The following is a 12,249-nucleotide window of genomic DNA, read 5'->3' as shown; positions in this document are numbered from 1 at the left end:
CCTCACTATAGTTCTGGCTACAGTCATTTCTGCCAGTATCAGCCATTTCCAAAAATGTCTAGCTGACTCTTTTTTTTTAAACTGTGTGGTGTGCAAGTTTGAAAAAAATGAAAATGTACTAATTTAGTTGCAATGAAACACATCACAGATATGAAGAAAATATTATGTTGAGGGACAATCAGAAATTGTGCAAAGTTTAAAATAAATTTTCAAACGACTAAACAAGGACTAGGTCTAGTTGTTTTGTTTTTCTGTTTTCCTGTTGTTCTCCAGCCCTATGTGCGCTAGATGTGATTTTTGTTTGGCATATCCCGATGTCCAGGGTGGGCCATTTATATGGATACACCGTAATAACATGGGAATGGTTGGTGATATTAAAGTCGTGTTTGTGGCACATTAGTATATGTGTGGTGACCATGGTGGCCATTTAGAAGTCGGCCATCTTGGATACAACTTTTGTTTTTTTAATAGGAAGAGGGCCATGTGACACATCAAACTTATTGGTAATGTCACAAGAAAAACAATAGTACTTGTATTATACAAGTAAAACATTTTTCTCTTTTTCTATGTAAGAACAAGAAAAAAGTGAAATAACAGATTTAATTTGTTTTGGTTGTGTAACCTCAGGACATCTGTGGACATTAGGAAAGAGGTCATCTGGGTGGACATATATTATTGCTCAAGTAAAACCACTTATGGTGAAGAATAGTTTATCAGGAGTTCACAGTGCTGCAATACAAGTCTTTGCAACCACTGAGTGTAGCTTCGTATACAGATGGTAGAGTTTTAAACTTCCTGTGATCGTGGCCTTCAACAGTCTCTGCTGCCTGCTGTGCTGCAATGTGGGCAACCAGCTTAAAGTCACTGCAGAACCTTCATCAGGCTCAAAATAAGACAACCTGTTTTAGAGAAGTTACCGGCTCTTATAAGAATCTTAAATTTAATAAAACATGTTTTGAATTTTTGTTTTATAATTCAATAAGTCATTTTTTGTCATATTTGTTATTTGTCACAGAAATTGCTTAACTATTATCAACACAAACATCATGAGAAACACTTTTCCAGTTTAAGGTTGCTGCTTATATCACATTTGATCATCACTATTGGCATTGGCACCACTCTGATACTAATAGAAGAGTTCTTGAGTCCAAGAAATGTAGACACAGCTGTAGCTCCAGAGCACATAACACAATAACAAAGTCATTGCAGTGTCCTTATTACAGAGCTGAGGTAACTAGTACACTTGTATCCAACTGTAGTATGATTTGTTTTACTGGTAGTTTTTCACAACAACTTTCACTCTGCTAATGCACATTTGCTGTACTATTGTAAATTGAAGCTGTGTTTACCCTGATGTGACACTGTGAAAATAACCCAGTGGCATTGTTACAGTCTATCTTAAACAAGTAACCACAACGACCGCATTTGAACTTTTGCATCTCATCTCCCATTCTTACATTTCCTCTCGACTCTATAGTCTACACATGCTCATATACAGTAATTATACCATTCCCCAACTAGAAAAAATCTCCAATTCTCTTGTTTTTTTAGCATTTCATACATTTTTTTTTAATCTGACCATTCAGTGCACTAAAAGGTTTTGTCAAAACAATACCCTAGAGTAAACAGGAAATCTATAAGGGAATTTATAAAAGGGGGAAAAAGGAAACGAGGCTAATTATTTCTGTTCTGGTCTGTACTGTACAGATCAGATTTCACTTGTTTGAGGGAAATTTATACGGGTGAAGGAAAGTTAAAATAGCAGCATTTGCCTTTAGTATAAGGCAACACAATTACAACATTATGAGCTATTTGAAAACCAAAAAATGTCAAAATGTCTATTTTGACAATAACTTCAGTCTATGTTTCAGAGACAATCACACTCTCACAAAGAACTTGTTCTGTTGAACACAGAAGATGAACGGTAAAAATACTACACTACTCCCACTATCCAAGTGGCCAATATTTTTTTTAAATAGATTAGTTTCATTATGTAGGAGTCTCTCTCTGCCCTACGTACACTTATGGATTAATTCTTATATAGCGCTTTTCAACTCTCCCAGAGTACTCAAAGAGCTCTATACAACATGCCACATTCACCCAATCACACCCATTCACACAAGCACTGTCTTCTAAGTTTCTTAGTGCTTCCTAACTACAATTCATACACATTTATACTCCAATGAACGCATCGGAGAGCAATTTAGGGTTAGTGTCTTGACCAAATTAGAGAAAAAAAATTGAAATTGGTTGTTGAATTTTGAATTGAGTGTTGAACTTGCATTTGATAAATGAAACCCAAAGAGATATCGATGTATGTGAAGAAATATTCTTTAGGCTTAAAGACCTCCAAAATAAAGCAATCAGAGACAGCAAAAAAGTAAGATTAGTATGGGAAAATTGAGCAGCTCAGCGACACCAACGGCCTGAAAAACCACAAAACATGGAACACTAAGTTGTGAGCAACTTCTTGAATTCAAATTTAGATGGTGTACAACAACGCAGATTACACTTTGAAAGGAAGCATCTACAAGGGCCTGTCCAAAAAAAAAAAACATCTTTGGAAAGATGAAACCAAGATGAACCTTAATGATTGCAAGAGAAAAGTATGGAAAAGGGAAGGCATAGTTCATGATTAGAAAAACACCACATCATATATCAGATATGATGGAGACAATGTTATGCAGCAGGTAACTAGTTTTTAGCATTTGATATATGATATATGAATGTGAGATGGCTGACCACAAGCCTCACAATGATTTGACACGAAATGACCCAAAACCGAAAGCAGAAAACCCTCGAAACTAACAGCAACTGAAGGTGGCTGCAGTAAAGGCCTGCTAAAGCATCACAAGGAAGGAAACAGTATTTGGTGATGTTTGACAATGTACTTAAAAGCTTAAAGTCTGCTCTTAATCACATTTTGTGTGATTTAAAATCCACTGTGACAGTGTGCAGAGGCAAAATTTAAAAAAAAATGTTTACTGTCCAGGAGCTTACAAACAAAACTGTAAATTATTGGCCTTGGAAACCCAGAAAAACTGTCAGGTAACCACTTGAATCCTCAAAATACAAGATTGATGATGGACCAGTTTGGTTGCTCGACTGGTAAATCAGCAAGTGGTACTAGTAATTTTCTGCAGAGGTAGTAGCAGCAGAAGAAGAGGAAGAAGAAACAGAAAAAAACAGAAGTAGCAACAAAAGCAGAAGCACAAGAAAAAGCATAAGCAATAGCCCAGTCGCAATGTAAGGTTCAACACAAATAACTAATAACACAAAGAATGATTTAAAAAATAGCAGCTACATTAAAGCAATGAAGAGGTGCAGGAGAAGATAATCTTAAATGGGAGACTAGCCAAATTTAATACTCTCTAAATTCTTTGTACATGTTGTCAGGTATATTTATTGCCCTTCGTATATAACCATTGTGTAACACAACTATATATTTGCATTTTTGAAGAGTTTCAGAACCCATCACAGCACAGAAACAGCTTTAGTGAAGGTTACAAATGATCTTCTTATGGCCTCTGACAGTGGACTCATCTCTGTGTTATTGTCCTGCTAGACCTCAGCGCAGCGTTCAATACTGTTCGACCATAATATCCTATTAGAACAATTGTAGCATACTGTATGTAATACAGGTACTGCGCTGCAGTGGTTTGTATCATATCTATCTAATAGGCTCCAATTTGTTCATGTAAATGGAAAGTCCTCTTCACACACTAAGGTTAATTATGGAGTTCCACAGGGTTCAGTGCTAGGACCAATTCTGTTTGCATTATACATGCTTTCCTTAGGCAGTAGGGCTGTGCGATATGACCAAAATCTCACATCCCGATATTAAGACATCTATCGTCCGATAATGATATAAATCACAAAAATGTAACATTTTCTGTAAATTCTGTGAATCTCGGGCAGCTCGACTTGCTTGAAGTGTTTCCAGCTGGGCGTCGCGTACCTGGAGTTGAGTGTTTTAACTGATGCATGAAACTATACATTTTTAGACATAGGTTGTAACGGCCGCCGTTTTCTTTATGAGTATTTATTACACAGCGTGCTGCGGGGAAAAGCCTGTTCTAATGTTTGAGTCTAAGGTTTATTTTTTAGCACCTGACGGCTCTTTTTTGCTTCTCATCCATAAATACTCTGCATCTTTCGCGTGATTCGGTTTATTTTGAAAAGTCTCAACAGGATCTTGAGCTTTTTTGTGAAAGGTTTATGTGGAAAATAAACAAGCGGACATGCGATGGTTTTACTGTTGTTGTTGCTAAAGACAATGCATAAAAACAAGTGCTTGTCTGTAGTGTGGTTATATTAAATATAAGAGAAAGAGAGAACTTTAATAAATTAATATAGCCACTACAGTGACCATCAAAATAATGAAAAAATATTGCCATAAACAGTTTATTTTGCGACACCACGAAACAAACGATAGCGTAAAATGCAACGATAGACGTTTTTATATCGTCATCCGATATATATTGTTATATCGATCAGCCCTATTAGGCAGTATCATCAGAAGACATAGTATACATTTTCACTGCTATGCAGATGGCAAAAAACTCTATCCATGGAGCCAGATAACACACACCAATTAGTTAAACTGCAGGAATGTCTTCAAGACATAAAGACCTAATTTTCTGCTTCTTAATTCAGATAAAGCTGAGGTTATTTTACTCGGCCCTGAAAATCTTAGAAATATGGTATCTAACCAGATTCTTACTCTGGATGGCATTACCTTGGCCTCCAGTAACACTGTGAGGAATCTTGGAGTCATTTTTGACCAGGACATGTCCTTCAATGCACATATTAAACAAATATGTAAGACTGCTTTCTTCCATTTGCACAACATCTCTAAAATTAGAAATTTCCTGTCTCAGAGTGATGCTGAAAAATTAGTTCATGCATATTTCTAGGCTGGACCACTGTAATTCATTATTATCAGGACGTCCTAAAAACTCTCTGAAATACCTTCAGCTAATCCAAAATGCTGCAGCAAAAGTGCTGACAGGGACTAGAAAGAGAGAGCATATTTCTCCTATATTGGCTTCCTGTTAAATCCAGAATTGAGTTCAAAATCCTGCCCCTCACATACAATGTCTTAAATAATCAGGCCCCATCTTATCTTAATGACCTTGTAGTACCATATCACCCCATTAGAGCACTTCACTCTCACACTGCAGGCGTACTTGTTGATCCTAGAGTATTTAAAAGTAGAATGTGAGGGAGAGCCTTTGGTTTTCAGGCCCCTCTTCTGTGGAACCAGCTTCCAGTTTGGATTTGGGAGACAGACACTATCTCTACTTTTAAGACTAGGCTTAAAACTTTCCTTTTTGCTAAAGCATATAGTTAGGGCTGGACCAGGTGACCCTGAATCCTCCCTTAGTTATGCTGCAATAGACATAGGCTGCTGTAGGCAGACTCATACCCCTCCTAGGTGACTGAAAAGGAAAATGCATCATGGACACCCATGATGCATTTTCCTTTTCAGTCACCTTTTTCACTCACTATGTGTTAATACACCTCTCTGCATTAAATCGCACTTGTTATTAATCTGTCTCTTCCACAGCATGTCTTCTATCCTGTCTTCCTTCTCTTACCCCAACCGATGGCCGCCCCTCCCTGAGCCTGGTTCTGCCGGAGGCTTCTTCCTGTTAAAAGGGAGTTTTTTCTCATAGGGGGTCATCTGATTGTTGGGTTTTTCTCTGTATGTATTATTGTAAGGTCTACCTTACAATATAAAGCGTCTTCAACGTTATATGGCGTTATATTAATAAAATTGAATTGAACTTGAATTTTAAAATCACATAAATCATTTTGAGTTGCATAAAGGTCTTGGAGAAACAACATTTTGTTAAAATGTATAGTTGTCATTTAGAAGAATGACAATAAAACCCACTTTATACACAAGTTTTATTTGCTGCAGTTCTTAAAGTTTTGCCTAAAGAATTTACCTAAAGTTTATATTACAACTGCAATGATTAATTAAGTAACTCAAATAAGTCAATTACAAAAAATTCTCGACACAAATTCTTTGCTTCGATGCTTCATTTAATCCACGGCTCTGTAGCGTGCAGATGTGTTAAACAATGTATACCTAAGTTTTTCACCCACATTTGTTATATTTCTAAAAACTGACCAGAAAATACAAACGTATTTAGGAGCAGCGAATAAAAAGTGTAAATAACAAGTATGACAACATTAAGCCCACAGCCCCCAGTTTTAAACAGAAACACTGATAACACAACAGCAGCAGTGTTGATGACGCTGGCAAAGTTTAATGTGAAAACTTCCAGATTAGACGGTGTGGCATAATGTTTGTGATCAAACAGATTAAAGATGCACTTCATGGCCCACGCTGAACAATGCCAGGTGTAAGAATTATGCCTTATGCCTGTTAGCAATTTTAAACATATAACAAAGGCTCCTAAAACTATAGAGAACTTTAAAAATGAAATAAAGAATAGGAGAAATATTATAAGCTAATAACAATTCACCAGTTCAACTAATATCTGTCCACTTGTGAATACCAACTGCACCTTACTTGTAAACCGCATGTGTTTGTTATTTTCCTGTGTACATCATAAATCGTTGTCAATTTTACTTCCTGCATTAGTTTTCCATCCTTGATTGTATGCTGATTAATCTCACCAACTGTATATCTGGTTACTTCCTGATTTATTTTGAAATTTCTGTATGTCTTAGACCTCACTTAGTTACACTTCCAGCCTTTGCTTTGTTGCCCTACCATGCCTGTTTTCAGTTAGCCACTGGTGTTAGTATATACAGCTCCAGCTTTGCGCTAACCACTTGTCATCTGGTAAACTTGCTTAGTCAAGCTCCCCAGCATTCCTCATGATTTTGTTATTTTCCCTTGTGAACTTCTCATTTCCTTTTGGACAGCTCTATGGACTTTGCCTTTTGACTACACCCTCCCAAACTGGATTTTACTCTGCCCATGTGTATCCTGCATTGGGTTCTCTTCCTGATTTTTACACTACGATCTGGCCAGTATGAACCCAGATGCTACTTTGTTTGCTGGGGAATTTTATGATTTTATCATTTACTCTAATCTGTCTTCATGGTGAATCGAAGAGAGCTCTTAATTGGTATCTTAAAAAGACTATACAGAGAGTAGTGTCTTTTTTGGCTGGTTATGTGGTCTTATGCTCCTAACCATCAAATGCTCTAGCCTTTCCAAGATGATAAGGTAAAACACTGGGTGGCTGAAATGACTGAAGCTTCCCTGCTCCAAAGCCCCATGGAAACTCAGCTGCCCAGCACTGCAAGTGGATAGACTGACTCGACTTGTACCTCTCCTGTTTCCACATCTGTCACTGGAAGTCTGTTCAGAAGGCAATCAATGGTTCCCATGCTCTTGTGTCATAGCCAGCTACTCATTCTTGAGTAAGTGAGGTGTCCCAACTGGCTTTCCTGTATTTAGGCAGCTCATTTGAACTCACCTAGTCATGATCTGATCTGATCCCCTGGCTAGGGCAAAGTTTCTTTTTTTGCATCAAAATTGGGATTTGTTCTAGAAAGTTATAAGCAAACTAACCCCTCTGAAAGGATTTTCAAAAATGTGGTTTTGGACAGCATCTTGTATGTCCTGTATCAATCAAGAACCCTATCACTGCAATGAAAAGTGATCCCTTCCTAATAATATGCCAAAAACACTTTAGAAACTCCCATCTGAAACTTAATTTTAGGTTACTTTGATATCAAAATGCCCAGCATCCACAATGACCAAGACACATCAACATTCATAGAAATAAGCTTCTATGACAGGGATGTCCAACTCCAAGCCTCAAGAGCCGGTTTCCTGCAGGTTTTAGATATCACCTTGGGTCAACAAACCTGAATCAAATGATTAGTTCATTACCAGGCCTCTGGAGAACTTCAAGACATGTTGAGGAGGCAATTTAGCCATTTAAATCAGCGGTGCTGGATAAAGGACACATGTAAAAACCTGCAGGACACCGGCTCTTGAGGCCTGTAGTTGGACAGCCCAGTTCTATGGGAATTGTACTGGCATCAGCCCAATCTACTTCTATCAGGATAATGCTATTTTTAAACAAATATCCAACACTAGCAATGACAGATGTGTCTCACCAGAACAGATGTTTTCAGAACTTAACACAGCTCTTCTCACTATTACGACTAAAGGCATCATATAAACTATTCAGACTGTGTATGCCACTGCAGCGATCCTGAAGACATGTAGAGACATGTGGGTAGATCACACTTGCAGGTTGCACTATTTTTTTTCCCTTGCTTAGTTGACTAAGAAATTAGTTCCAAGGAATATCCCTAATTCTGAGAATGAGGATACGCTCACTTTTCTTAATTGCAGCAACCACATACTCACTCATTGCACATTTAAACACACAGGCTGTGTCCAAATTCAGGGGCCACATCCTTCAGAGGACCAAGCCTATGTAGACCAGGTCCTTACACATGAACACACACCACACACACTCCTCTTAATGTTTCACCAGTCTGATGAAGGGCTAACATTAAAAACATTGTAATTTCTAAAAGGGAAACCAATGAGTAGTTAATTTTAAAACACGTGTGTTTTTTCTTTTTTTGAATATGAATGTGAGGTGGCCAGGTGTTGTGGCTGGAAAACAAGCTCAAACCATCACCCCCCTCTACCACGCTTAACAGTTGGTATGAGTATTGTATTTGTATTTGGTTTTCTCCAAAAGTGGTGCTGTTCATTGTGGACAGACATCTCAATTTTGGTTTTGTCTGTCAGAATGACATTGTTCCAAAAGTCTTGTGGCTGGATGAGATGCAAACCTAAGCCATGCTGTCATATTCCTTTTTGAGAGAAAAGGTTTTCATTTGGCAGCCCTTCCAAACAAGCCATACATGTTCAATTTCCTTCTTATTTTAACATACTGAGGCCTGTAGAGACTGAGATGTAGCTCCTGTGTTTTTTGCATTTTCTCAAAACAGTGCACACTCTACCCATGAGTTGAATTCACTAGGACACTGACTCTTGGGAAGATTGGTAGCTGTCTTGAATGTTTTCCACATGGGAATAGTCTTTCTAAAAATGGTTTTAAAACCCTTCCCAGATTGGTGGTGAGCAACAGTTTCTCTAAGACCACTGATGATGTATTAGCATTGTGTTACACACCTATTTTTGCTTAGTTTTTTTCCAAAATAAATAATGACATTGTATGTCATGTGTTCAAGTTTTATTTACATAATTTCAGCACCTGGTAAGCACCAAATGAATTTTTTTATTATGTTCTCATATGTAAGACCCTAGAATTCACCTGGAGGTTGTTCTCCATACATGGATTAATGTTTCTGATGGATGAAATTATTGACAATTTGGCATAATACCAGCCAGTATTACAGTTAGTGTGATGCCATCACAAGGTAAGCTCTGTTTCTTTTTATTCTTTATACATGTTTCATTTAATCATAAACAACCCAACAACATTAAGGTTTTGTGTGATTTTTAAATTAAGTAAGAGCTGTATTTTCTTCCAGTCTCCTCATTGGTGTGACTGAACTCCCCAGGCATCTCACACAGCCATGGGAATTGGCTTATGTCTAAAACAAATGATTTCTTGTGGACTAGTGGCTGCACATGTTGTCTTGACCAAATATGGCTGAGTTAAAACACTACACTCCAACCACGGCAACACATTGGAATGGAAGCAGGTTTCCTTAACTGGTGTGAGAATAGTCCACGATACAACTTCCAAAATGGGATTTTACTCTGTTACCTGAATTCTGTATGGCTGGTAGATTAGCTCAGATTACTACACAGCATGGCCTGAACCTTGAATACTGGAGGCCTTTCTTCATTTCTTTACAGCCCAGATCACAGTGTTTCACCAGTGTATAGTGGCTTGGCAGTTAAAAGTTAGCTTCTGCTACACATGTGAAGCTGGTTAATGAAAAAAATCCACACACACAAGACATATAAGACTACATCAACTAACAAATAATCTGTTCAACTAAAAACAAACACAACACTCAGGAAGGCAAAGACAAGTCACAATAAGCTGAGTGATTGGATTTCTGTTTAGTTCCAGTTTACGTTTTGTTCTTACTTTTGTAAGACCTCATGATTCTCTATCTTTATCTCTTGCTCACTCGCCTCCACTTAAAATAGTTAGATTTTTACTTATTTATTTTTGCTGTGGTTGTGGTCGAAAATGTGCAGTGCACTGAGAGCATGCCATCTTGTGCATATATTAACTGTTCCCTTATATGTGTTCTGGTGTCAGATAGTTATTTATATTTTTTTTTCTTTGCACTTCTTTTTTGAAAGGTAAGCATTGAATAAGCAACCTAACATGTAACAAAACTCCTTATTTAATGAACACAGGCTGATCTTTACAAGTTCAAAAAAGAAGGTGAAGCATTTACTGAAGACATTACTTTTCAGTGAATGATAAGCGTTTATTTATCCCAAAATTTGGGAAATTGTGTTACAGCAGCATGATATAAAAAAAAATGTAAAGATGTAAAAATCTAATGAGATACAAGTTTAAATACAAAATGAAGCAGTTATTAATTGTTATAACATTCTTTTAATCAATTAATGTAATAAGCAATTTCACAGAGACAAAAATGCTTTTGTTTGGTTTAGTTTATTTATTTACTTATTTTAGGTGAGCCTGCCTAAAAATGTACAGCTCCTAATTCTTCCAGGCTAGTTTCTACAGGCCGTCCTTCAGCCTGTAGAAAGTACCCTTTGTTTTTTCCTTTATTGCTCGGTGGTTAGTAGACATATCTGCATCCAAATTCCTTCATTGTGTTGCACAACACATCACAGCGGTGTAAGAATTTACACCCAGAGGCGATATTTTTTCTTGTTCTAACAGCTGCACAACACGCCCAGGACACTTATGAGCGGCCTACAAAATGACTGTGATGAACTGAACTTGCATGCTGTAGGTCAAAAGGGGAACAATACAGCTGTTAACTCCTTTTAACTTTGACATTCAAACTATTTCATAGTATAAAGGTAACTTATATATATCTCATCAAAATGCGCGTATTGTAGGAAAGCATGAGAGGACAGTGACACGGCGCACAGAAAATTCAGATGTGTGTGCGTGTGTGTGTGAGAGGTGGTCTCTTTTGGCGCTTGATACTTTCGATTCGTCTCCCATTTGTGTGATTTAACTTCTGGGTTATCATATACACTACCGTTTATGCGCTCTCTACATTAGAAGGCCCAAATCTGCATACGTTTACTAATCTGTCTCGCTTCCATGTCGAGTCTGTGGTGACGTCAGGGACTTCGCGTTTTAAAAAAACGAAGAAAAAAGCTAGAAACTTTTCAAAGTTAGAAACATTCAGTCTGACCTGGGCGCGTTAATCCACTCTCGTCGACGGCCACTCAAACACGGAAAACAGAGCTGATTTAACGATCCTTAAATTAACTCCCGACAACAAATAAAGTTTTCCACCAGGGGAAAGGCCAGAAGACGACTTTTTCTCAGTTCCTCTCCCTATCCCTCGGCAGCGGCTTACGAAAAACTCCACCCTGGCTCAGCGCGTCGACGCACAGAGGGGCGGTGTAGAGTTCGGGTACTGTTCTGCTGCAGGCGAATAACACTGAGGGTGTTTTCATACTTTTCTATTTTGTTTCCAAACTCTGTCTTGTTTTCAACACTAAACCAACTCAATTTGACTCTTAATGGCACGGACTGTGCTGGAGGAGACCGCGGAGACGTTCAGATCTGCTTTGTTAGGGTTTCCGGGTAGACAGACATGTTTCCTTCAAACGTTGGCCAGCTGCATTTGAAGTTGCCCAGGATGGTTCGGTGGGTGTGTCAAAAGTGTCAACATCGTCGTATTATAAAGCTGGTGTGCGCACGCAACGCTGGGGCCACATAACGGTAAAAGTGTCAGCTCCTCGAAACTTCAACCTATCTTACTTTTTCTTTGGCCTGAACACTGCTCGCATCCGGCTGTCATCACTGACAGTGACGGGACTGAAACCCAGTGTTTCTCTTCTGTAGCCCTCTTTTTAATGTTCTCTTTGATTAGTAATTTTTTAAAAAGTTTTTAAAAAGCTACTATCTGCAATAAAAACAATAATAACAAATTAACATTCAAAAGAAGAAGAAAGGTGGAGAGGTACATATATTTTTAAAATTCTGTTGAAGTCTTGGGTGGCTTTCTGACTTGTCATTCCTTGTCTTACAAAGCTCTTGAACCTGCGACTTACTTTCTCACCATCTGCAAGGATATAAATATAAATTTTCA

The 12,249-nt window shown here is 37.9% G+C and overlaps 1 protein-coding gene across 2 annotated transcripts in view; it reads right to left on the bottom strand.

The window, feature by feature from the left end:
- Positions 1 to 11,795, bottom strand: part of tln1 (talin 1) — a 61,540-nt gene extending 49,745 nt beyond the window's left edge. For both annotated transcript variants that reach the window (XM_085414607.1, XM_085414608.1), the window contains exon 1: positions 11,344 to 11,795. The gene's annotated coding sequence lies outside the window, so the exon portion shown is untranslated. The remainder of the gene's footprint in view (positions 1 to 11,343) is intronic.
- Between the last annotated feature and the right edge of the window lie 454 nt (positions 11,796 to 12,249).

This window comes from Rhamphochromis longiceps, linkage group LG7 (genome assembly GCF_057381845.1).
Source record: "Rhamphochromis longiceps isolate RC_006_pf linkage group LG7, R_longiceps_female_GT1.1, whole genome shotgun sequence".
NCBI classification, from domain to species: domain Eukaryota; kingdom Metazoa; phylum Chordata; class Actinopteri; order Cichliformes; family Cichlidae; genus Rhamphochromis; species Rhamphochromis longiceps.
Note: the sequence above shows the minus strand (reverse complement) of the source record. Positions and strands in the feature narration are given on the sequence as shown.